At 33.7% G+C, this 25,455-nt stretch overlaps 1 pseudogene; it reads right to left on the bottom strand.

Annotated features, from left to right (window-relative positions):
• Window positions 1-14,570: 14,570 nt before the first annotated feature.
• LOC149186863 (sucrose-phosphate synthase-like) lies at window positions 14,571-25,118 on the bottom strand (annotated as a pseudogene).
• Window positions 25,119-25,455: the final 337 nt, after the last annotated feature.

Genomic DNA, 25,455 nt, shown 5'->3' on the forward strand with positions numbered 1-25,455 from the left:
ACAAAGGGCTTCAAAATGCATCAAAAGAGAATTCTTCACTCTTTCCTTAAAGATCAAGACATATTATAGCAATATTGAGCTTAATAACATAATTCTGGGTTTGATTACAAACCAAAATTATAGTGTTTAGGATGCAAACATAGGCTAGAAGGCTGAATATAGTGAAGGTGCCAAGAAGCATTATCTAAACATCAATTGTCATCACTTTCAAATAATATGAGAAGTCTAGACAAGGCTGAGGGTCCTATAAAGAAGTCTGAATTCATGAGAATAATAACAAGTGTCTTAACATCATCTCAGAGATTCAAGCATCATAAGGTGACCGAATCAAAAGTTCAAAGTGTCTCTTGTAGATGAGAAGTATTCCTATAATCTAGAGAAGAAGCAAGATATTCAAGACTAAGAGTACTATGTAAAAATTCTAGTTCCTTAATATCAGTCTTAGAAATCTAAAAATATAAGGTCATGTGGATGCTTATATAAGGAAGATTGATACATTACAATGACATAGACGCTGACCATAATCCAATGACAAAATTATCTTAGAAAATTCAATAAAATATCATTCTTTGAAAAGCGCATTAGGATTATTTGCAAGGTCTACTTCAATAAGTAACAAAATAACTAAACAAAGGAATATTATCAGTCATTACTAAGGCTGGTAACATCCCTATCATTCATCTTATGATGACATGTTGAAAAGGAATCAAAACTACAATTTTGAGGAGGCATTTCAAAATCATTTGTGATGGTTGAAATTCGTGGCTTGAGGATCATAGTAGAAACAAAAGGCTACATGTGTCTTTAATATTTACTAGGTACTAAAACTATTAAGAAAGTCCATTAAGACTTGGATCCATAGTGAGAAAACGTTTGAAGACCTGTAGTAGCATCTACAAGTAACACTAACTAGATTTGGAAAAAAGAAACATATATTCTTGTTTGGAATTGGAAGGGAGTCTCTAGAAATATCAAGTATCTTGGAGTGAAAAACTTTATTACCTATGGTAGCACATGATCACAGTTTAGGAAAGAAGAGTAGAAAAATTATATATTGGAAAAAGTATTATTGTTTGGATCATCAAAGAATCATTGAAATATGATCCATGTTTTAAGCATCAAGAAATATCACTAATGGGTCAAGATAAAAGGCTCTTGAGATGTTATACACCCATTTTCGCATAGGACCCTGCAAACCCTATCATGTACAACACAGACATTGAAATTTTGGGGTTCCAAATCAAGGAGATCCTGGGGGACCTCGTACACCATGTCATCGAGACATGTCTAAGGTTGAAAACTCAGATCAACATATCCCCATCATATTGAAAGACTATGACCATATTTTGATTTGAAATCCACTCTTTAAGATAGCATGGATTTCACTATGACACACCCTCAAGGTCTGGAGTTACCCCCCTCCCTGTTCCAATGAAATATATGCATCATTTGCATCATGATTATTCTTGGTTGTGCCCTAAACTATTCTGGCTATAATTCTTCTTGTCATGATGCCTTACCTTATTTTCACATCCTTGGTGATATTTTTGTTCCTTATTAGATTTGGCCTTAGCCCTTATGCCCCTAATTTAGCGAGACATTAGGTGAGTGCCTAGGTATGGGAATGGGTCATGAATGGCTATCCCAATGGTGAGAGAGAGTTTCTTATTAGGTTCTTTTGGTGTGGAGGTATTGGTGAGGATTCAAGCTAGAGTTCTCGATTACCTAATGACCTTTTTTACCTGGTCGAGGTGTGTGTGTAGGTGACTCTCCTGCTCTTCATATCAGGGAGGCTTGGGGGTGATTGTATGAGGGTAGGAAATTACCATTGGTATCCCATTTTTTACCATGATGATGAGAGAGAGTGATATGTGTGGGATGAATGTGAAGGTATTTGACTAAAATCACTGTGATATATTTAAGTATCAATAAACTAAGAAGCCACAAGAGGCTCACCACCATATTTGTTGCTCATGGAGATAAGTGGCTCTTCTATCACACGTGGTATCATTGCTGCACCACTTGCACTGCCTCCCACCACCTACTTGAAAAATTTCATGCCCACTTCTCAAATTCCCTCATGCCCTACTCCTTCTTGAATTCCTTCATCCCCACAAAAGACCGATTTTCATGTTATCGAATGATCTTACTCTATAGCCATGAAAACCTTATCCTTTTCAAATGATTGAACACCCTTGTGCCCTCGACAGACCGCCTTGACAGTTCCCTTGGTAAACTACTTACAAAATGTTTAAATGTTTGGCATTTCGGATGCTCTTACTAAATAAAACACGTCACTGTATATATTATATATTATATGTAATATATGTAATATGTAATATAGATTATATATAAATATATATTATATATTAAAGGTGTGTGTGTGTGTGTGTGTGTGTGTGTATATATATATATATATATATACACTATATTATTCTCAAAGGTGTATGGAAGTAGCCAAAATGTTTTGTTCTCATGTTGTGAATTCATCAATTAAATGACCAAGATGAATTTCTTACTATGATCCTTAGGTTTTATGAATTTATCTTGGTCAACATTGGGTAGTATCCTATCAATATGTTTAGAAAAACTATGTATTACTTCAAGGATTGCAATTGTGTCCTTGGCCAACCAAGGATGATTTAAATCTCCCATGTTATCCCCAAAATGAAATCTCTTTTTCAAGATCTTGGGAATCAATCCTATATATTTTTTATTAGATTAGTAATATCTAGTCATATCTATTATTTTCTTCCTCTCTAGAACATTCTACTTTAAATGGGCCTATAGGAAATGAAGGGATATAATTCATAGGGCAATGTATATTAAAGAAAAATAGATCTACCATATATTTGACATTGGTAGGCAGGATATAGCCTCTCTATGATCTCTTAGGTACACTTCTCCTAATATAGTGAACGAAGAGAGGAGTGAATGGAAGATTGCCAAGTGTCTTGGCATATTAGCATGTAACTTATTGAAAAATATTTTCTTCATGAGTTGGGACCTCAAATTCATATTCATTTCCTTGTAGTCTTATATGAACATTGTGAGTGTCAAAATATTCCATAAAATGTTTCATATGTTTAGCCCTCTTTATATTTCTAAAATAACTATTGAAGGGAAATAATGCACTGCCAAGTAGTTCAAGGGACTCAACCCAAAATAAAGGCCACATTATACTCTCCCCTATTTTGGATAGGTGAGTATTACAGATTATATGGCTTGGAAACTAGTTTTGATGGGATATAATGAAAGGGAAAGAATAGGAACAACAAAATTAAATAAGATTAGTCCTCATTCCCTAAAACACAATTCAACAATTGATCTACAAAGAAACAAAGTAAGAGAAAACTATAAAACAAAGTTGTAATTTATCAAATAGAATGACTCGAGGTATTCACAATTACAACTTATAACTATAGATTAATTGTAGAAGGGAAAATAATTAATCCATTCTAAAAAATAAATCCATACTAAATTGATAAGGAAAGTTCATCTAATCTAACATGTGAAGGAACATGTGCCTGTATAGAATAGTTTGTTGACACACAAATTCTTATCACATAGGTTTATTGGATTCATATTCTAGAATAAACCTTATGTGGAATCCAAGGATTGATGTTGATTAAAAGGAAAATAACAAGAAGAAATATCTATTTTATAGCATACAGAAGAAATTAGTGTTAATAAAATAATACAAGGAACATGTGAATCTCTTAACCAAAGAAATTAATATAAGAAATATAAAATTGAACCAATTTAAATTACATAATAAAACCATATTATTCCTAAAAAATTTAGATAGAATTCTTCTACAGATATTGGCCATGAATTTGACTTCTTAATATTAAGGATCCAGGAGAAAAAGTAGTTGCTATAGTATACTTAAGTTCCCTTGAATGTGAAATTTCCCGACCCCTAATCCCTATGACACAACCAATCTATATAAAATTACAAAATATCCCCCCTTGTCAAGAATCTAGGAGGTCTAATCATGACACTAAATTTGGTTCCTATCTTTGTCATGTAAATACAAAGAACAACCTCAGTTGATTAGAGAAAGTTTGGTAGTTGTGATATGCATGTTGGCCACATGACATCCTTAGATCCCTTAGGTAACTTACATTGCTTAGTCATGATGAATGCATATATGATGTGTCATTGATTGATATTTCATCATGCCTCAAATGTTGCATTTTAATCCTTAGTCCACTTCCTTGATAAAGTGTGTCCGTCAATGAACTCTCACATTGTTGGTCTTTAAATGCTCTTCTATGTTGTCATTTTCTTGTCACCATATTCACCTACTCATTTTTTTCTTCTGATTGGACTACCACTTTCATCTTCATGATTCTCAGTTACTCTCACTCATCTAGTGCACTATTTTCATGTCCTTCCACCTAATATTTTTGAAGAATAATCATCACAGTTGGAGCTTCACACGTGAATATATATGTGTAATATTATTTAGTGGTATATAGTTTTGGTAAATAAGAGATATAGTTTATTGTGTTTATGGATGTTATAGTTACTAATGATGGGGATAATAAGGGTAGAAAGTGACAATGACAAGAATTATCTATGATAGAAGATGTTGTAACGAAAATGGTTAGGGCTTAAAGATGTGCTCTATAAGTGCTAGGGATTATATAAGTTACATGATTAAGAGTTTCATAGTTTTATGTTATATGACTTAGTGATCAAATAAAAGGGTTAAGGAATATCAAGGTTACAATAAGTATGGCTATAAGGGATATAATTTATAATGACTTGGGTTATAAGGATTATTGGTATATGGGTCAAAGGTGACAATAGTTTAGGGTTAAGGATAATTATACATAGTCTAAGGGTTTAATTAGGTTATTTGTGTTAAGGGGCATATTACATGTTATATATTTAAGTGTTTAGGGTTAGAAGTCTTATTTTGTATAATATTTAATGAATACGAAGGTTAATGGTTACTAATAAAGTTTATTGGTGTTGTATTTAAAGGGTTGTAAGTGTCAAAAATTAATTTTTGAGGCTACATTAAATGTTATAATTTTAAAATCTAATTGTGGTAATAGGTAAAGGGTCATAATAATAAAGGTTAAGGGTTATATGATTTTAAGGTTGCGTGATAGTGCTTAGTGGTTATAGGAATCATGGTTTAACAGTTAAGTTTAAGGGTTATATGATTTTAAGGTTGAGTGTTAGTGTTGAGTGGTTATAAGAATCACGAGTTAGACTTTTAATGAAACCTTGAATAACTATTCTACGTGATCAATAGAGTGAACATTAGAATTAGATATAGTAGGATAATACTAATAAATATTTATAAAGTTTTCATACCATGAAAATTTGTATGGGACATTGTTAATCAAGTCTTAGTTTTTAAAGATTTATTAAACCAAAATTTAGAGAGTTGTTTCCTTACTAGGATGGCATAGGTGCTAGTATATGTTATTAGGAACTTCTACATATTATCAACATAATTAGGATAGCACAAAGCGTGAAAATAGAGAGATAACTCCTTTAGTGAATGTCAAATGTCATAGAAGCCATTAATATCAACCCTATTATGTTTGAAGAAGTGAAACACCACTCAGCTCCCAATACTAATCAATACTAAGCAATGTAATATGATATCATCTCTCCCACCAAACAATTAACACACAATAATTTCTCAAATGCATTAGCTTATAAAGTCCATAATTCATGGATAATAGGAAATATTAGTGTTAATATTGGAAGTTTAAACAAAGAACAAATCTAATATGGCATCCCAAGTAGGTAATTGTCATTAATGACATTGACATCTGAAATATCTAGAATCTACACAAAAAAGAATTGGTTTCAAGCATTATTGATCTTAAAGGACACTCAGACATAAGATTTAGTTGGTAAAAAATGTGTTACATCTCTAATTAGGGAAATACCTTCCCTAATCTACAAAAAATAATGTACAAAAAACATCACTATTTATAAAGTGAAAATTCAACATAAGATCATATGAAAGTCAATCATGAACCTACATAAATTGACGTAAACATAATTATGAAGAAAAAATGATTAGGAAAAAAATTCACTACAAAATCTTAATAACTTAAACCAATGACATTAAAAGTATCTTTGAACTATGAGAGGTAAGAAGTTTCCTCAAATGGAAGGGTAAGGATTTTTCTCAACCTTTAGACTATGAGGCACATTATAAGCTAGTTTCTCCCATTATGTAAAAAGGCATAATATTATTAGTAGTACCATTATCTATGATGACGACAATGACGATGATGATGATAATGATAATGATGATGATGATGATGATTATGATGACACTGATGATGATTATGATGATGATGAGGACAATGTTAATGATGGTGACCATGATGATGATGACGACGATGACGATGTTGTTGTTGTTGTTGATGATGATGATGATGACGATGATGATGATGGTGGTGGTGGTGGTGGTGGTGGCGGTGATGAATATGATGATGAAGATGATGATGATGTTAATGATGATGTTGATGAAAAATATGACGATGATGACGACGATGACGATGTTGATGAATATGAAAAAGATGATGGTGATGATGACAATGATGAAAATGATGATGATGATGGTGATGAAGATAAATATGTGATTATATGGTGATAATGATGACAATGATGATCTGTTTATTTTCATAATGATGTTGATGAAAAAGATGATGATGATGATGATGATGAAAAAGATGATGATAATGAAAATGATTTGAACTTATGTTTGTCATGTCATTTTGATTTGAAATTAGGTTTGTCATTTATGAATTCTATGGATTAGTCATTTGAACTTAGGTTTGTCTTTCTACCCATTCACAGATCACTCTATGTGGGGTCAAAGCATAATTTCCACTAATATTAAATGGAAAAACTTATAAATTATTAGAAGAACCAAAATTAAAATTAGAGATGACGGTATAAACCTAAATGAGCTTCTCTTCATTTTAAGAATAATATATTCTCTACTGAACGATGCTAACCACATGAAGATAGAATATGATATGCCCCCTCCACCCACCCGCACATCACTCTCAAGTCCCCAATATCTAATCTATCTACTATAATATATTTGAAAGAAGCATAGTAACAATTGAACGTGAAAAATAGGAGAATAAAAATTTAAGCTGAATGAAAGAGAACAAACCAACTAAAAACATATAAATACATACCTTGTACATTTCATAATTTTGATCTCAATAATATTCTTCCTCATCCAACTCATCATATGATCATCCAATTCAAAATTGATGTTCAAAGGATTTGTGATATCAACATCATCATCATCATCATTCACATCATCATCCAAAACATGCTCTTCTACATTTGGTTCAACTTCTTGAAGTTATTCATCCAACATAATGTCAAATATATTTTTTATTTCATCCAAATTAACATTATATCGATTAACATATCCTTGAACTTATTCGATGCCTTTGTCTAGCACATGAACCCCCTACTCCTTTATGTCATCATATTCTTCAATTTTATCTTCTTCCACTACATTGTACTTTACCAACCTTCCTCTTGGATCATATATCACAATATATGACCAACTCGCTTTACCTGGAACCTCTACGTAAAATACTTGCTTGCAATGTCTTAGAAGAACATAGGAGTCTTATCTTGGCTCAAAATTCCTTCCATCAACCATGGTAATTATGTTATCATGTGCAGTAATATTTCTGTCAAGGCCACATTCGTGGAATCATAGCCTAAACCATTTGACATCGAACACAACTATTTTGAAGAATTCAAAGCCATAGTCAAGTATATCATGTAGATACCCATCGTATCGATTGTTAGATACTTCTAGATGCATGTAACCTCTAAAAGAAAAGTTGATAGCCTAAAATACTGCAATTATCCCACAATCATAAGTTTTCATCTTTTCATCCAACCTTTTGATGCAAATTTGTGTCCAATCCACCACATTTTGTTGTGGTATTTCAATTGCACTATGCCAGACACATAACTAATGCATTGTCAATTGATAAGCATATTTATACATGGAAAATTTGTGGATTAAGAAAAAAACATGCCATATGGATCAATATAATTATAAAAAAAACTAAGTAGTATGGGTGAATATGCTTTCCTGATAATCTTTTAAATCATATGCTTAATCAATTCGCCTTTGTGTGGTAGTTGTATCTCCACTATGTTCAAATTATTTGACCAATTTGTACACACCATACCATGATAAAATACCATTATTAACTTGTTTGCATCATTCAATCCATACCTTCATCCAATCAACATTGTTCGCAATGTATAAATGTATTGCATCCCACTCTCAACCGACCGTATTAAAATAAAACAATTAAAATATATATAATTAGTTACCATGTTATACCTTCATAATAATGGAGTATGAAGGAATAATAAAAATTAAATAAGTACGATATACATAAACATAGAAAAGTCAAATGTACTATCAATCTCCACTATCTACTTACATCTCACTTTCCTCAACGTACCTTTCCCCAATAGGTGCTCCTTTTCAAATTTTTTCATGGAGTTGACATCCCAAATGTGATCCAATACATTAATACTTTTTCCTATTGCAGTACTATATTTATGAATATAAACCATGGTTTGATATCCCATACATCCCACTACCATATAACCCTTAGGACGTGATTTTTGTTTGACTAAAGCCTTCAGTGATTTCAAGTGCCTCTCAACCATCCACATTGATCTTGAGTGTACAGATCCAAACTTTCCAATATCCCCAACTTGGTGTATGAGGTAGTGTTCTTGTGAATTGAAAATTGTTATAGGTTTATACATTTTCTTTTCACACATTAGCCAAGGAATTTGTTTCCTCCCATACTTTATATCTCCCTTATCTATTTATTTAGATGACAATGATCTACAAATTAAGCAAAAAAATCACAGGTAATTTCCACAAAAAAGTATATAGTAAATGATGACAAGTAAAACACCTGTATTCAAATATAAGTTGTACAACAAATTATTGAACAAATTACACTTTGCACATAAATATCCACTTATCTCATGTATTTTCCAAGATCATATGTAACTTGTTTGGAATTCCTATCAAATTTTTGTAGGAGAGATAGAGGTAGAACATAATGTAACAAAAATAATGATCGATCATTATTTATTCTCAAATTAGTAGAAAAAAACACTAACAAGGTGTTTCACTAATGCACAAATTATTGGGTGTAATAAACAAGATGAAATTTAATTGTCAATCTAGGAGTTCGTAAACTTTGAGGCGCAACACTTGAAATGCCAGGGGCTAACACTTGAAATGCTAGGGAGAGCCTCTAGCAACCTGCAAATCAAGTTCTAATTTTCACATCGATCTCTTTACAACATTCAAACCCTACACTCAAGGGAAACTTTTAAAACATAAAAACTAATCCTGCAATCGTTTTAAAACAACCCTAATTGTTGATCAATTGAAAACAAACCCTAGCTTCTGACAATTTAAAAAGAAAATCAATCTAAAGAGCAATCACTAGCACAAAATGGACAATTAGTTACAAAAAAATGACTAAAATTTGCGTATAAATGATCACTTTTCAATCAGTGACAAATAGTGGATAATTTACAGTATCATATAACACGACCAACTTTTAGTCCTATTTAGCTTAGTCATTAATTAGTTGTCTCAATTTTATTGTCTAGTAGTAAATTTAGTTGTAAATTTTGTCATAAATATAGTTGTAAATTTAGTCATTGAATTAGTCATTATTTTGCACAATTAATGACCAAATACACAACAAAATATACTACTACATGATCACTTGAGAAAGCCAATTGATGACAAAAGAAATATGACAAAAATAATGGTCATGTTATAAGATACTATAAATTAGCTACTAATAGTCATATATATGCAAATTTTAATCATCATTTGAAATTAATTAATGACCAAAGAAATATGACTAAATTTTGGTCATGTTTTAAGATACTATAAATTAGCTGCTAATAGTCATATATATACAAAATTTAGTCATCATTTGTAGTCACAAATGTATCATTTACAATAGTCATTTATCTTTTTTGGTAGTTGCATATTCATTATATAAATGAATAATTTAGTACTTTAAATTCATTTCATTTATTTTCATTAATAATCATTATAAATAACAAATTTAGGCATTGTATATTCATTTTATTTGTGTTCATCATTAATCAATACAAACTACTAATTTATTAGCTTTATATTGATTTTATATGTTCATTGTTAATCAACATAAATTAAATAGTACGATTTTATGACTAAATTAAAAAAATGTCATACAATGTGCATGTTCATCAAATATGAAAACACAAAGTCACATATGTCAATTACAATACTAAATAATATCAAGTACAACTATAAATAATTTCAACCACAAATTATATTATATGAAATGTCAAAGTATTACAATATGAGTTTCCAACATAATATTGGTTGGACTACACTTTACACATGAAATATTGTTTCATCACTTCAAAACATTAGCATTGTGTTGCTAAGGCATTGTAGGTGAATTCACCTACTCTAAAGACTTGACCATCAGTCTATCTGTGTGTGTCTCATGTAGGATATTGGCTTTAAGGGTATCACTAAATTTTTTTTCTTCTCTTTCTCTCTTCATTTGTCGCTATAGTGTTATTGTTCTCCTCTCTCTTCAATTCCTGTTTCTTACCATCAATACTCATGAGTTCCTCTTCTAAAGATGAAAGAAGATACAATGAAAAGTATAAGACATGAAAGATGATGAACTATATAATATAAAATAATGTAGACTATAAATTATTTATATGACATGAACCTCAACATCAGCAATGTCAATGCCATTGTTCCCCAAAAAAGAAAGAAACTCGAACAAGTTTTTTTCAGTTGGGCGATAGTGGCCACTATGTGGCCAAATGACCTTTATAAACAAAGGAAATAAAACGTCAATGTGTATCAATTCAAACATGAAATATGAAACTCCCATGAACACAAAATATTACCCTCAATGTAATTCCTTTTTGTCTCAGTTTATAATGATGCACATGCATGATAAAAACCATCTATGTGAAGTTAAGTAATGGCTATTTCGGTTAAAAGATATGAAAACAGGGAGCAGTGAAGGATGTATATCATTGTATGTTGAGAGATGGACTCATATTACTAAAATAGGACTTGGGACAACAAGCTATTATATGTGGATATGATCTGTATAATTCTTTGTTGCAATCATGTAGAGACAAAAAAGTAGTGAACCAAGTCCATGACCACATACACATACATGCATTTAACTAGAATATAATTTTCGATACAAATTTTGTAAGAAATTATGCCACATGCAGTAGTATGGAGAAAACATGCCGACTGTTTCATAAAATTCATAAACAATATATGTTCTTATGGAATTTGATGGTCAAAGTCTACATCCCAAGTGGTTTATACAAGGAAGCTCTCACATTCTATTTCTGAATGCATTGTACAAGGAGATAGCCAGATAATTTTACATTTCTCTTTGTATTCAAGACATGTAGTAAGCTCCATGTTTTTCTAGAGGGGAAGAAGATTCACACCCATGTGATCAAACATGGTTGAGTCAAATACATCAATGGATAATTCACCTGTTATAATGTATGCCAAATATGGGAATTTGGAGTTTTCACGTCAATTGTGTGACCAATGGCATGAACGAGATGCCATCTCATTTGGTACCATGATTTTTTCTTATGCTCAGAGTGAATATGTCAATGAGGCCTTGAGGCCAGAAAGAGTGAGCCATGATGTTGTTGTCATGGTTAGTGTGTTTCTAGTGTGTGCACACTTAGGGGTTTTGCAAGATGATTAATGGATTTATGCCTACATGATTAGGATTAAACTCTATCAAAACATTATCCCCAAGATTGTGATTATGTATGCCATGTGAAATAGCATGGAGAATGCACATAACTTTTTTGACAACATTAGTATTAGAAATGTTTTCTTATGGAATGAAACAATTAAATGCCATGTGGGAAGTGGTCTTTATGAGGATGTGACCTTTCCATATTACCAAATGTATGGAGTGTGTGTACAACCAAATATAATCATTTTTTTCCTTTGCTATTTAGGCATGTGTCAAATTGGCTGTTCTAAGAGAAAGGGAGAGGATCTAAGCCCATTTTGTCAAAATCGGATTTCAGTTTCATGTATTTGTTCTGGAAATGTATGCAAAGTGTGGAAATTGTGCAGATGCACACCAATTCTTTAACAAAATTCCTAGACGGATATTATCTTAATGAGTAACATGATTTAAGAATACATGTAGAATGGACATGCTAGTGAGGAATTGACATGTTTTAATTGATTTAAATGACAACTATGAAACTTAACCAAGTCATCAACTTGGTTGTTCACCATGGATGTGTGTATCTAGCAACCCTTCAACATGGTAATTCTAATCATGATTTTATTCTAAAAAAAGGAATTGAATTGGATGTTTGTCTAGATATTACCGACATAACCATATATTGCAAGTGTGGAATCATAGATATAGCTCACTAGATGTTTGACAATATGTCTGAAAAAGATTTGGTTGCATGGAAAATGATGATTGATGGGTATGGAATCATGGTCGTGGTGAGTCTGCCTTTGTTGTTTCCACCAAATGCAACAAATGGGAGTTAAACCATATCATATCACTTTTACTTGTCTTTTGTATGTATGTAGTCAGGCAAGCTTAGTGGAATTGAGTTGGAAATGATTTCATTAATTTAGTCAAGGTTATGGAATTACCCATAGGATGGAACAATATGCATGCATGGATGACATTCTTGGTTGTGCTCAACATCTTTACAAGTATCAAAATTTTATAAGGATGATGCCAATAGAACCTAATTCTACCTTATGGAATGCCTCACTTGGTGCCTACAACACTCATTGCAATGTGGAGCTAGGAGAATGGGCACAAGAATGGATTTTTGAGTAAGGCTCCAAAAATAAAGGAAACTATGTATTGGTATGAAACCTCTTTGTTGCGGCGGGAAGATGGGTTGATGTAGTCAAAGAGAGAACAATTTTAAACCATAGGGGGTTAAAAATAATTCCAAGGTGTACTGCGATTGAGATAAATAAGAGGGTCCATGCATCGATTGAAGCATTTGAATCATAGCCGCAATCACAAAAATATACATGGTTTTAGAGAGCTTGGCGCAACTAATGAATGGTGAAGGTAATATAATGGACAAGAAATTTATGCTACATTACAATGATGAAGGATTGTGACAAGAAGCATAAATTTTGAAATTCATAACTTTGTCTTTTATTTTGGGTTTATTAGCTACAGGTCATCTATTCACATAACCAAAAGGCTTTGAATTTGATATTTGTAGTGATTGTCATTGTGCCACGAAGTTTGTATCCAAGATTATTTAAGGAGTCATTATATGATTATTTTGAGGGATGTAACAATTTTCACTATTTTAAGGATACAATATGTTATTGTGGAAAATTTTGGTGAACTATTCATAATATGTCCAAAATCTTCAAATTAAAGACTAAAATCATCAAATTAAATTTAGAGGCAAAAGAGTTGTCTTCAATTTTATCTCCTTAAAGCTTGAGATGTTGAAGCATGAAGAGGCATCACACATAGCTAGGAACAATTTGAGTGTAAACCATAGGGCATATCAAACCTCTCATTCTTAGTTGCCTCCTCAATTCATCTACTTTGGGAGCCACGAAAAACAGTACCCAAGTAAAATGTTGACAAGCTAACAAGACTAGTTAACATTCAATGATATTCTCGAATCTTGCTTTTATCCTGCTAATAGTTGTCATGGATTCCTAATATCTAACATAAATAAAGCTAGTTCATGTACTCCATTCTAATTTTTTACAATAGGATATTAATGTCATCAAATTGGAACGAGTAAAGAAGTGCCTAAATCAACAACCAATGTTTTTTTGGATTTTCAGGATGTTGAATCCCACTCATAAAACATGCTCCAGACACTGAAAATGACATCTATAGTAAAAAATTATAGTGGATATGTTGTTGAATTGATAGGTCAAGCAATGGAAGTTTTATTCTTCAATATCTTCCACTAGGAACCGAGAATTATTTGGACCTATCAATTTTTTCATTCTTTTCCTTAGTCCTTCTACACCCCAGTGTTAATCAATATGAGAATCATAGTCTGGATCCAGATATATGTGTGAATATGAACTGTCACTAGATGTATATAAAAGTTGACTCCAATTGTTGCAAATTAGAGCATCAAATGCAAACACTTTGATTCCAACAGAATGAAGAATATAAATTATTTGTAAAACTGTTAACGTAGTAGATAAAATGAATCTAGGAGATGAAATTTTTCGAGTAGAATGAACTACATTCATAATATCTTGCATGATAATAGCTTGTATACTAACACGATGTTCTCCAAAATCATAATACCAATCCAATGCAATCACAAATAGCCACTTTCTTGTCCTGAGAACTAGTTTCCTTGAAGAAACTATGGTAATATTGTGATATATACTTTGTTTTTCCTATGAACTCATGTCATTTTTCTTCCACAATTTAGATTGATTGTCCTTAAGTCTTCTCTAAGATAATCCTAATGTGTTCTGAAATACCTCCCATGTTCTCTTCATTTTTTAGAAGTTTATCAAGATCAAAGGGGTTATTAAGTGAACTAGAGTGAGAAGGCCTATCTGCATCTAATGAGAGCCAAAGATATGTATCGAGGGCATCCTTGAATGAACCACTATTTGATTTAGAATCTATATTTTCATTTTGGTCATTTTCACTCTGCCATTGCGGGTGTCTCATTCTACATTGGGAGATTCTTAAAAAATATATTTTGCAATGTTGTGGCCAAGAATAGAGATGAATGTTCTATAGACCATTTTGCCTGCATTCAGCCCAAAGGTTCTTATCAACTACTAGTTTGTACAAAGTAGCTACAATTTCCTTGTTATTATGGAGATCTACCAACATACCATTATTCAACATTTGCACAACAATAAACCAATTTGAGTGATCAATCACATGTAAGATCCAATCAAACTTTTATATTAGATAGCAAAATTTTCAATATACCCGTTGAATGTCTACAGGTCCTCCATTCTTTGTGGCAACCATAGGTAATCCATGTGCAACTTCCTGCATTAGAACAAATTGGAAGCATGACATATGTTACTCATTTTACACAACCAATTTTTTTTAGATCGAATTGCTAGTATGAAATTGTGGAAGGCTTCTTCTGAATTTATTTGTGAAATTTGGAGAACATAACCTTGAAAACACTACCAAAGCTAAGACATTTAATTTCTTCCTTATGATGAAAGAATGCCTTGAAAATTGCAATGCAATTCACTATTTTGTAACTGAATTCTTCTCTCTAAAATGCTCCATAACTAAACAAAGATAATAAAAAAAATGTACTTTGATGCAAATATTGTTCTTTTCTGGATAGATATATATGCATACATATACATAAATACACACAAAGATATAAAATTGAAATTTGAAATAGTTCTAAGAAGAAAATATACTAGACATCGAAGCATCCTTTTGTATATCATGCCTCTAAACATAAAAGAAATGATATTCTTTTAAATCTAGAAGATACATATGTTTCAAGTTTTGATATTATGACCATTCTATTTAGTCTTAGAGCATTTCAAAGAGAAGCATTTAAGTATGTCTTTATATTAAAGAAAATAATATATATTGGACTCTTATATTCAAAATACTCCAAAACTACGAGAATGATTCTAATATTAAAACTTGATACATTTGTCTCTTCTTAAAAAAAAATCATCTTGAAGAAAGAAAAAGAACTTGGTCAAGATACATCAATGAGAGTCAAATGAAAGGGTTCCACCGGGACTGGATTGATGAAAACACCCTACACAGACAAACATCATCATTTCAAAATTACATAGATAATATTTGTTTTTCTTTTTCTTTCACCCACACAAACTACAGTTGAAATTTTTTTTCTATTAGAAGTGCAAGAATGGACAGTTTATTTTATAGTTTGACATGAGGTTCTATGAAACCTTATTCTTTTCTGAAATCCTATATATATCAACAACTTCTGATTATTTGTGATGTTTAGGATATGCCACTTCTTCATATAGATAATATTTGTTAATAGGCTTCAGGACATTGTTCAACACACTAGATCTTGTTGTAGGCATTTGATCAATATCATCTTGATTGCCCATGATCAACATCTACAATTTTGCAACGGATAAATAAAATATTAGTTATCAACTTATCAAACAAGGGCAAAGCCGCAAAACATACCTTTAAAGAAAAAGCTAAATTTAGGAACCAAGAAAAGACATACCAAGTTTTCCAGCTTCCTCAATTTGATACATTCACCAAAAGCCTTGACTAAAGTGGCCATATTCTTCTTGGGATTAGGTCAAGCAAGAGCCAAAATTATGGGCTTTGAAGGATTTTTCAAAAACTCTGGGATCTAAAATTACAAACTATTATTATGCCCCTCATATGTGCAACGAGGGATACAATTTTTCTAGTATGTGAAATCTTAAATGGTGAAAAGGAATTAAACCTTGCAGTGATACTTACCTCACCCCGTAAAGGAGACTTGGGAAATTTAATAGATTCATTATCTAAATCCTTATCTGAATTCTAATATTGCACTACAACATTACTAAAGTCCATTCCAAGAGGTATGACCTACAAAAGATTATATATATGTAAAAAAAGGCCCCACCACCTGAATGTCATGTACTTTTTTGACCTAATAACTCACGAAATGATTCTCAATGCAAAATAGGATTTCCACATTTGATAATGAAACACATTGCCTATAGAGTTAAATAAGTAGATGGATAAATCCCTAGGCAACAAATTAACAAAAAAGGAATTTTAATTTCAATAGAATTGTTATTCTTTGCATCCACCATCATTTTAGTCATGTAACAACCATAATAATTGCCAACATGTTTTTCTTGATGTCTAAGCTTTCTATTCAATCCCAAATCAAAACCATCATGCAAGCCCCATTGCTCTTTAATTTTTTTCCTTATACTTGTGACCACAAGTTCAACAAAATCAAGGCACAATTATTCAGCTTGAATCCTCTTAGTGTCAACCTTTGAAGCCTTCCATTAGTGATCAAATATGCTCTTACAAAGTGGTCTCAGGGTGTCAAAGTCAAATTTTGTCATTTCAGTGAGTCTTCAAGTAAAATTTGGCCACTAGGTATTAGGTCTAGGGTTGTTTTCACTCCTCCCAAAGTCTTCCAAGTATTGGTCCATGTCACCATTCAGATTAGTGTACCATCATTCAAAGAGTTTTCACCATCATTTTAGGTTCCAATGGGTCATTTTACACCTTGTTCGTGCTTCAGTTGTACTTGGTAAACCTCATTTCCTTCTCCTAGGGTTTTGAAGGTAATTTTTCTTGGATAGTCAAATTGTTGGAAATAATACTGAGAGGGGGGGGGTGAATCAGTATTATCAGATCATTAAAACTTTTTCAATGCTCAAAAACATATACGCTACTTCAGTTAAGTGAACCCGCGTGTACACGCTGCTGTGTCTAAAGAAACTAGCGTATATCCAGAAATCTTATGATTCAGTTAGCTTATCTTCAGTAAATGCATCAGAACATTATTAACCATATTAACAGTAAACAGGTGCAGTATAACATAACAGATCATCACATAAAAGCCACACACATGAACACAAAGATATAAGGTGGAAACCCAATGTGGGTGAAAACCACCTGCTGCAAGTCATCTAAATCTTCTTCTTAATAAGAAAATCCTTTTACAATATTTGTACTGGTGCAGTCTTATACCAGTACGGGAGCTACAACCCCCTTTGCTCTTGTACTAGCCAATCCATTTACTAGTACACAGGCTGCTACCTACTACAATGCTCCAAAGATCTCCCTTAGCTTTTGTACTAGCTTAGATACTAGTACGTAGGTGCTTGCCTACAATCTTCTCTCCTCCAGGTACCACGTTTCATCAATTTTCAGACTGGATACACTGAAGCACAACACATAATCTGAAAGGCCACTTTTCATCCAATTTTCATACTGGACCCATAACTATCATTGAAGTTCAAAACAATCATCAAACTCTGAATCACTGAAACCCTGTTAACAACACCGTCACCAGAACACAGAGCAAACACAGAACTCTGTAATAACCATCAGACCCATCTGCAACTTCAAATATCAAGCTTTACAATGTATACGCTACTTCGATGAATCAAACCCGCGTGTATACGCGCTTTTGCCAAAGCCAACCCGCATACAGATCTAAAAATAATTTCTCATAACTTGCAGCTGTACCAGACATCAGTCATACTCATAACACTTATAGAACAATACGTGCGTCAGTATGTAGATCTAGAATAAGCATCATAAAGATAGTTCATTTCAAACCATTTGATCCCGTTCTGTCCTTAGATCTTGTTCTCAATCAGCCGGTGAGATCCATCCTTAGCTCAAATCAAGCAATGCATCATCAACCCATAACCTGCATACTGGATCTCATACTTCTTCAGATATTCAAGACTTTTCAGATACACTTGCCTAATGATTTCCTTCTCCTTATATAGCCTTAGGCCCTGTTCAATACCAAGAGCCAAAACCATTGAAATCCAATACCATCAACTTCAAAAACTAGGGATCAACACGTCCGTCGAGACACCAAGGTCCAAAACCATAGGCACAACTTCCAAGGAATAACCGCCGTGGACCAAAGATAAGTTTTCCACATACACGCGCTTTTACTGAAACCAACCAGCGTGTACACGCGACTTGTATATAGCGAACCTGCGTATACGCGACTTGGTATATAGTGAACCTGCTTGTATACGCAACTTGGGCTTAATGAACCTGCGTGTATGAACTTTCTCTTCTTCTTATAGTCTGATCATCAATTCCTTGCTGCTGACCTTCTGCACTATGATTTGTCATCAGTGTGGTTTGCCATCAAGGACAACACTTATCTCATAATGCCAACACAAATAATCAACAAAACTTATGTCCTGATGCTCATAAACCTTCCCATATTCTTAATATACCTTCTTAAACTATTCCCATCACTCATATCCCTCAAATTCATCATTTTCCCACAAACCCTCATTTATTGCTACAATTTGACAATTTTCTAGGCTAGGCCTATGTTTTTCCCTTTTCGACCCCTTCCCCTCACTCAATATTTGAAATTCCACTTTACCCTACTTCCTAAAACCCCTCCCTACTTCCCAAAATTTTCTCAATAATTTAGAAACCCCTCATCCCCTTCATTTCCCTTCATTTGTACAAATCCCCTGTTCCACATATCGGGATAGGTTTTCTTAAAACTATGTGTCTGAGCAAGAAAATATGAATTTGACAAAAGTGAGAGAATTTTTTTTCCATCATTAACCCATGAAGAAAAACCTCTTTTATTTTCTACACAGGTTTCATGGTTTGGGAGAAATGTCGAAAACATCATTGGCCTTAGGAGGATTGATACACCTCTGGAGTGACCTTGGGAAAATCAATATTGCTCCCAGCCTGGTGGGCCAAATGACTTGTTTGATGTGTAAAATGGTAACTAGACACAAAGAGCTTTCCAATGAGCTATCATGACCTCAATTTGGAGTTGAGGAAGACCTTCAACGGTTGACTGCAACAACACTTTGCATTCAGGCAGCCTCATTCCACACATTTTGACCAGTCTTGGGAGATTTGACTTTTGACAGGGAAAATGAACTCCAAATTAAAAAATTCAAGATGTTCTAGAAAGTAGACTTGACAAGATTTTGAACAAGCTATCACCTGACCAATTTCAACATTGATAAGGTAGTCAAAACTCGACTTGAAGTTGGCATTGTGCATAGGAACAAGGCGCTACGCATCAGGCAAATTTTTGCCCATTTTTCTTAAAAACTCATAATTTCGCCCAGTTTCTTCTCTGGTTGACTTTTCTTCTTTTCTTGGTAAATGTATGCATGTTAAATGATGTGTTTGATGTAAATGTTGATGAAAATCACCTCATAGGGTAGATACATCAAGTTCCAAGTGGTTTTGAACTATAATGAATTAGTTTCCTAAGTTTTAGAGGCAAGCTGTTCCACTGCCTATATTCCTATTCTTAGTTTAGATATGGCTGAAACCACCCATTTTCTCGCAGATTCAACCCTGATAGCTAGCATGAGTGGTTTCCTTGCCTATATTATGTAATTTCTTAGTCATTTGTAAAGGTTGGAGTTTGGGAGAAGTGTTGGACTCACTGAACATTTTGTATCAGCAGTTGGCAAGGAATAGAACCAGGTTTCACAGCTATTTTTGTGGGATTCTTGGGATAGTGAGTTTATGTATGGTGTCTTCTTTGTAAATGAGTTTTTCTGATGTTTTATATGTATCCACATCTCTCTCTTTCTTCTAAACTGAATGAATCAAGGTGAATAAACAAAATACACTAGATTTGCAACACTTTGTCTTGGGATTACATTTAGTTTTCAATGTTTTCACTGTTTGAAGAATATGCCTAATTTCTTGTGCCCTCGTCAACTCGTCAGCAGTCTTATTCTATCATCTCACTCCTTTTCTAGTACATAAGCTCTTGCCTACCCAACCCCACAGAACATGACTGTATCTCTGAGTTGATTTCTTGGACCCAAGCTGCCTTCTCCAATTGATCCAGCAACCAAAACATAAAATCAAACAAACTTCTTTGATCCATATACCTAGCCTAAAATCAACATTCATTTCAGTCATCTCAAGCCCTAGTTGCCATATTCTAATCGAGATTTACAGAGAGCCCTCTCACGACCTGGTAGGGCTAGCTACCAGGTTAAGCATGGTTTGATGTTACCCTAGACCTGACTTTCTTCAACCTGAGGTAGATCCAGGCCCTAACATAGTGGCGACCATACTGGGGAATGTAGTTTTATGTTCCTCAACAAAATGTATCAAGTTCAGATCTAATTGTTGATGGTGGACAACGATCAGACACTGTAAGGCCAAAATCTTTCACTTGGTGATTCCAAATAATTTTCGAGATTAGATCCAAGGACTACACTAGAGGATGAGCCTGACCAGTAGAAACATGAATGGACAATATGGAAATATCATGTATTCAAGTTGGAATTTCATCCAAGACATTATGTTATTCGTTATAAATTACTTCTTCTCTTTTCCTGATAATATCAAGAAGGTTTTACAAAGTATATTATATTCAAGGAAAGATCCTACACCTACATTTGATTCTTTCCCTTTGAAGATTGTGGATACAAAATATGTGCATGCCTTTGATCTTGATCAAGACCCTTCTTCTGAATTTTATGATGATTGTCTTCAAAATGATGATCCTCAAGAGACCAATACTAATTCTATACCTTCTATATATACTCCTACACCTTGTAAAATTCCAAATAGATACAAGCCTCTGATTTTACCTCATATATCCCATGCTTTCCCTAAAAATCATGACCTCTATCTACCAAGATTTGATGGTGAATGTGGCAACATCTCTGCTGAGAGACATGTACTGAATTTTGAGTCTTTTCTTGACCTTTTTGAAGTTGATGAAGAGGATGTCAATATTAGGCTTCTTGCTCTTTCTTTGTAAGGCAAAGTCAAGAGTTGGTACAAAACCTTGCCTGATGCGAGAATCTTAGATTTCCAGCAGTTCATCAAAGTTTTCCTCGACGAGTGGGTGGTCAGCCAAAACCCTTTCTTGATTCTAGAAGAATATAACCAGCTGAAAAGACAGCCAAGGGAGATAGTGCAACAGTTTTTTGCCAGAATTAACCAAGTTTATTGTTCGATGCCTGCCAATATAAGACCTCCTCCTGTATCCACTCTCTTGCACTACCTAGATGCCTTTGATCTAGAAATGGAGTTTCAACTAAGAGAAAGGAACCTTGCAACATTTGAGGAGATGCAAAACAGTGCAGTAGATGTAGAGGCTAATTTGTTGATCAGAAGGGAAAAGCTAAAGGAAGAAGAGATGAAGAACATAGATCCAGAGGAATCCACATCTTTAGAGGTAAAGCTCAACATTTTGGTAAGTGCATTGGAAGAGATGATGCAAAGGATCACCATAAGGAATGAGTATAATGTTCAATCCCATGGCTCGGTGATTGAAGAAGAATAAGTTGCTCATCCAAAATATTTTGTTTCTGATCCCAGTTGTCATAGATATGATAATGATTGTATTATAGGTCATTTTGGAGAAGAGAGATCTATTGATATGACATGCCTACTTGATGACATGTTTTATACTGATGATTTGTCTCAGTTTGATCAGTATGATGATGATTATGTTCTCCAAATAGAAGCTAATCTTGCAAACAAATCAGCAGCTAGTTTGTGGGAGGAGGAAGTTCATTTTCAGCAGCTCGAATATAGTGATCAACTTATGCATATCAACTATGGAAGTAAGGAGGAAAGTGCAGCAAATTTTGAAGTAAGTGAAGGATGTTTGCATTTTTGTTTTTCTTTGTTTCAATTCATCATAGACAACTGTTGTGCAATCAAAAATCAACGTCGATAAGTTTTGATCTGGACCATCTTGAGGGCAATGAAATCCTTGCTCAAGAATTTTCATATCCAGATTTGCAGCCCCCAAATGCCATTGATTGTCAAGTTGTAGATGATGATTTGGAAGCTAGAACATATGATCAAATGATGCAAGATGATTCCGTTCCATTCTATTTTGGATCATTTAAGTATTTGAAAGGAAATTTGCATAGTATATCTTCAATAAAGGATGAGCAGCCTATAGAAAATCATGCAATCTCATTGGAACCAATAGAAAGTGGGTTGCAATAGTTGTTTCAAGTTTTTCATGATCCAATAGTTGATGTGTTGGATGATTTCTACAGTCAAAGTCCTTCTCCACTAGCTAACTGTGATATTGAAACACGTATTGATACAAACGTGATCTGGCAGCTAGTTTCTTTGTCATTTTCAGTAGGAGTCTCATCACGAAGCTTAAATGAAAATTTGCATTCATGATACGAGGAGGAGAAAAGTAATTCATCGGATGAGCTAAGTCCCAGTGCACATGAATTTTAAGATCCATATGCAGTATTTTTGGAGTTGGATAGAGAATCCATATTATTCAATGGAGCAATTTACAAGTTTTCATGGAAGTTACCTTTTAGTAGTTCTCTCTTATTGTTCATAAGAAAGCGCTTGCGGAGAATTCAAACAACAACTAGAATGCTTAATTGGTTGCATTGGTTGTTTCATTTCACATAATCAAGTGATGAATGGAATAGCTAGAGTAGGTTTTATTGAATAAGCTCAATTTTGAGCATATTTTCTAGTTTTTCAATTGTGTTTTAGTATTGAGTCAGTTTCAAGTCAGTTTGTGTCTTTGAGTCATTAGTTTTCAGTCATCCATTTCAGTTTGTGTTTTTTACTCCTTGCCCAATGCATAAGGGTACTTGGTCTATAGTTTTCTTGGCACCTCCGAGGAGCTACCATCCCCAATGGAGCCAATGTTAGTGTCAGCCTTTGAAGCCTTCCATTATTGATCAAATATGCTCTTACAAAGTGGTCTCAGGGTGTCAAAGTCAAATTTTGTCATTTCAGTGAGTCTTCAAGTAAAATTTGGTCACTAGGTATTAGGTCTAGGGTTGTTTTCACTCCTCCAAAAGTCTTCCAAGTATTGGTCCATGTCACCATTCAGCTTAGTGTACCATCATTCAAAGAGTTGTCATCATCATTTCAGGTTCCAATGGGTCATTTCAGACCTTGTTCGTGCTTCAATTGTACTTAGGTAAGCCTCATTTCCCTCTCCTAGGGTTTTGAAGGTAATTTTTCTTGGATGGTCAAATAATCAACAAAACTTGTGTGTTGATTCTCATACACCTTCCCCTATCCTTAATATACCTTCTTAAATGCTTCCCATCACTCATATCCCTCAAATTCATCATTTTCCCACAAACCCTAGTTTATTGCTAAAATTTGACAATTTTCTAGGTTAGGCCCGTGTTTTGCCCTTTTTGACCCCTTGACCTCACTAAATATTTGAAATTCCACTTTCCCCTGCTTCCTAAAACCCCTCCCTACTTCCCAAAATCTTCTCAATAATTTAGAAACCCCTCATCCCCTTCATTTCCCTTCATTTCTACAAATCCCCTTGTTCCACATATCAGGATAGGTTTTCTTAAAACTATGTTTCGGAGCAAGAAAAGATGAATTTGATAAATGTGAGAGAGGTTTTTGTCCATTACTAACCCATGAAGAAAAACCTCTTTCATTGTTTACATAGGTTTTATTGTTTGGTATAAATTTTGAAAACATCATTGGCCTCAGGAGGATTGATGCACCTTTGGAGTGACCTTCGGAAAATCAAGATTTCTCCTAGCCTGGTTGGCCAAATGACTTGCTTGATGAGTAACATGGTCACTAGACACAAATATATTTCCAATGAGCTATCATGAGCTCAATTTGGAGTTGAGGAAGACCTTAAAAAGTTGATTGCAACAGCACTCTGCATTCAGGCAGCCTCATTTTGCACATTTTGACCAGTCTTGGGAGATTTGACTTTTGATAGGGAAAATGAACTCCAAATTGAAAACTTCAAGATGTTCTAGAAAGTAGACTTGACAAGATTTCCAAGGAGCTGTCACACACCCAATTGAAACATCGAGAAGGTAGTCAAAACTCACCTTGAAGTTGGCATTGTGCATAGGAACAGGGCACTACGCATCAGACACATTTTTGCTAATTTTGCCTAAAAACTCAGGATTTCGCCTAGTTTCTTTTGTGGTTGACTTTTATTCTTTTCTTAGTAAATGTATGCATTTTAAACGATGTGTTTGATGTAAATTTTGATGAAAATCACCTCATAGGGTAGATACATCAAGTTCCTAGTGGTTTTGAACTATAATGAATTGGTTTCCTAAGTTTTAGAGGCAAGTTGTTCCACTACCTATATTCCTGCTCTTAGTTTAGATATGGTTGAAACCACCCCTTTTCTCATGGATTCGACCCTGATAGCTAGAATGAGTGGTTTCCTTGCCTATATTATGTAATTTCTTAATCATTTGTAAAGGTTGGACTTTGGCAGAAGTGTTGGACTCACCGAACATTTTGTATCAACAGTTGGCAAGGAATAGAACCGGGTTTCACAGCCATTTTTGTGGGATTCTTGTGACAGTGAGTTTATGTATTGTGACTTCTTTGTAAATGAGTTTTTTTTTTATGTTTTATATGTATCCGCATCTCTCTCTTTCTTCTAAACTGAATGAATCAAGGTGAATAGACAAAATACACTAGATTTGCAGTGCTTTGTCTTGGGATTGCATTTAGTTTTCAATTTTTTCACTATTTGAAGAGGATTCATAATTTATTGTGCCCTCCTCAACTCCTTAGCAGTCTTATTCTACCATCTCACTCCTTTGCTAGTACATAAGTTGTTTTCTACCCTACCCCACAGAACATGACTATATCTCTGAGTTGATTTCCCAGACCC

Source organism: Pinus tabuliformis, chromosome 3_1 (assembly GCF_031772625.1).
Source record: "Pinus tabuliformis cultivar Carrire ecotype Pingquan chromosome 3_1, CPIR1, whole genome shotgun sequence".
Classification (NCBI taxonomy): domain Eukaryota; kingdom Viridiplantae; phylum Streptophyta; class Pinopsida; order Pinales; family Pinaceae; genus Pinus; species Pinus tabuliformis.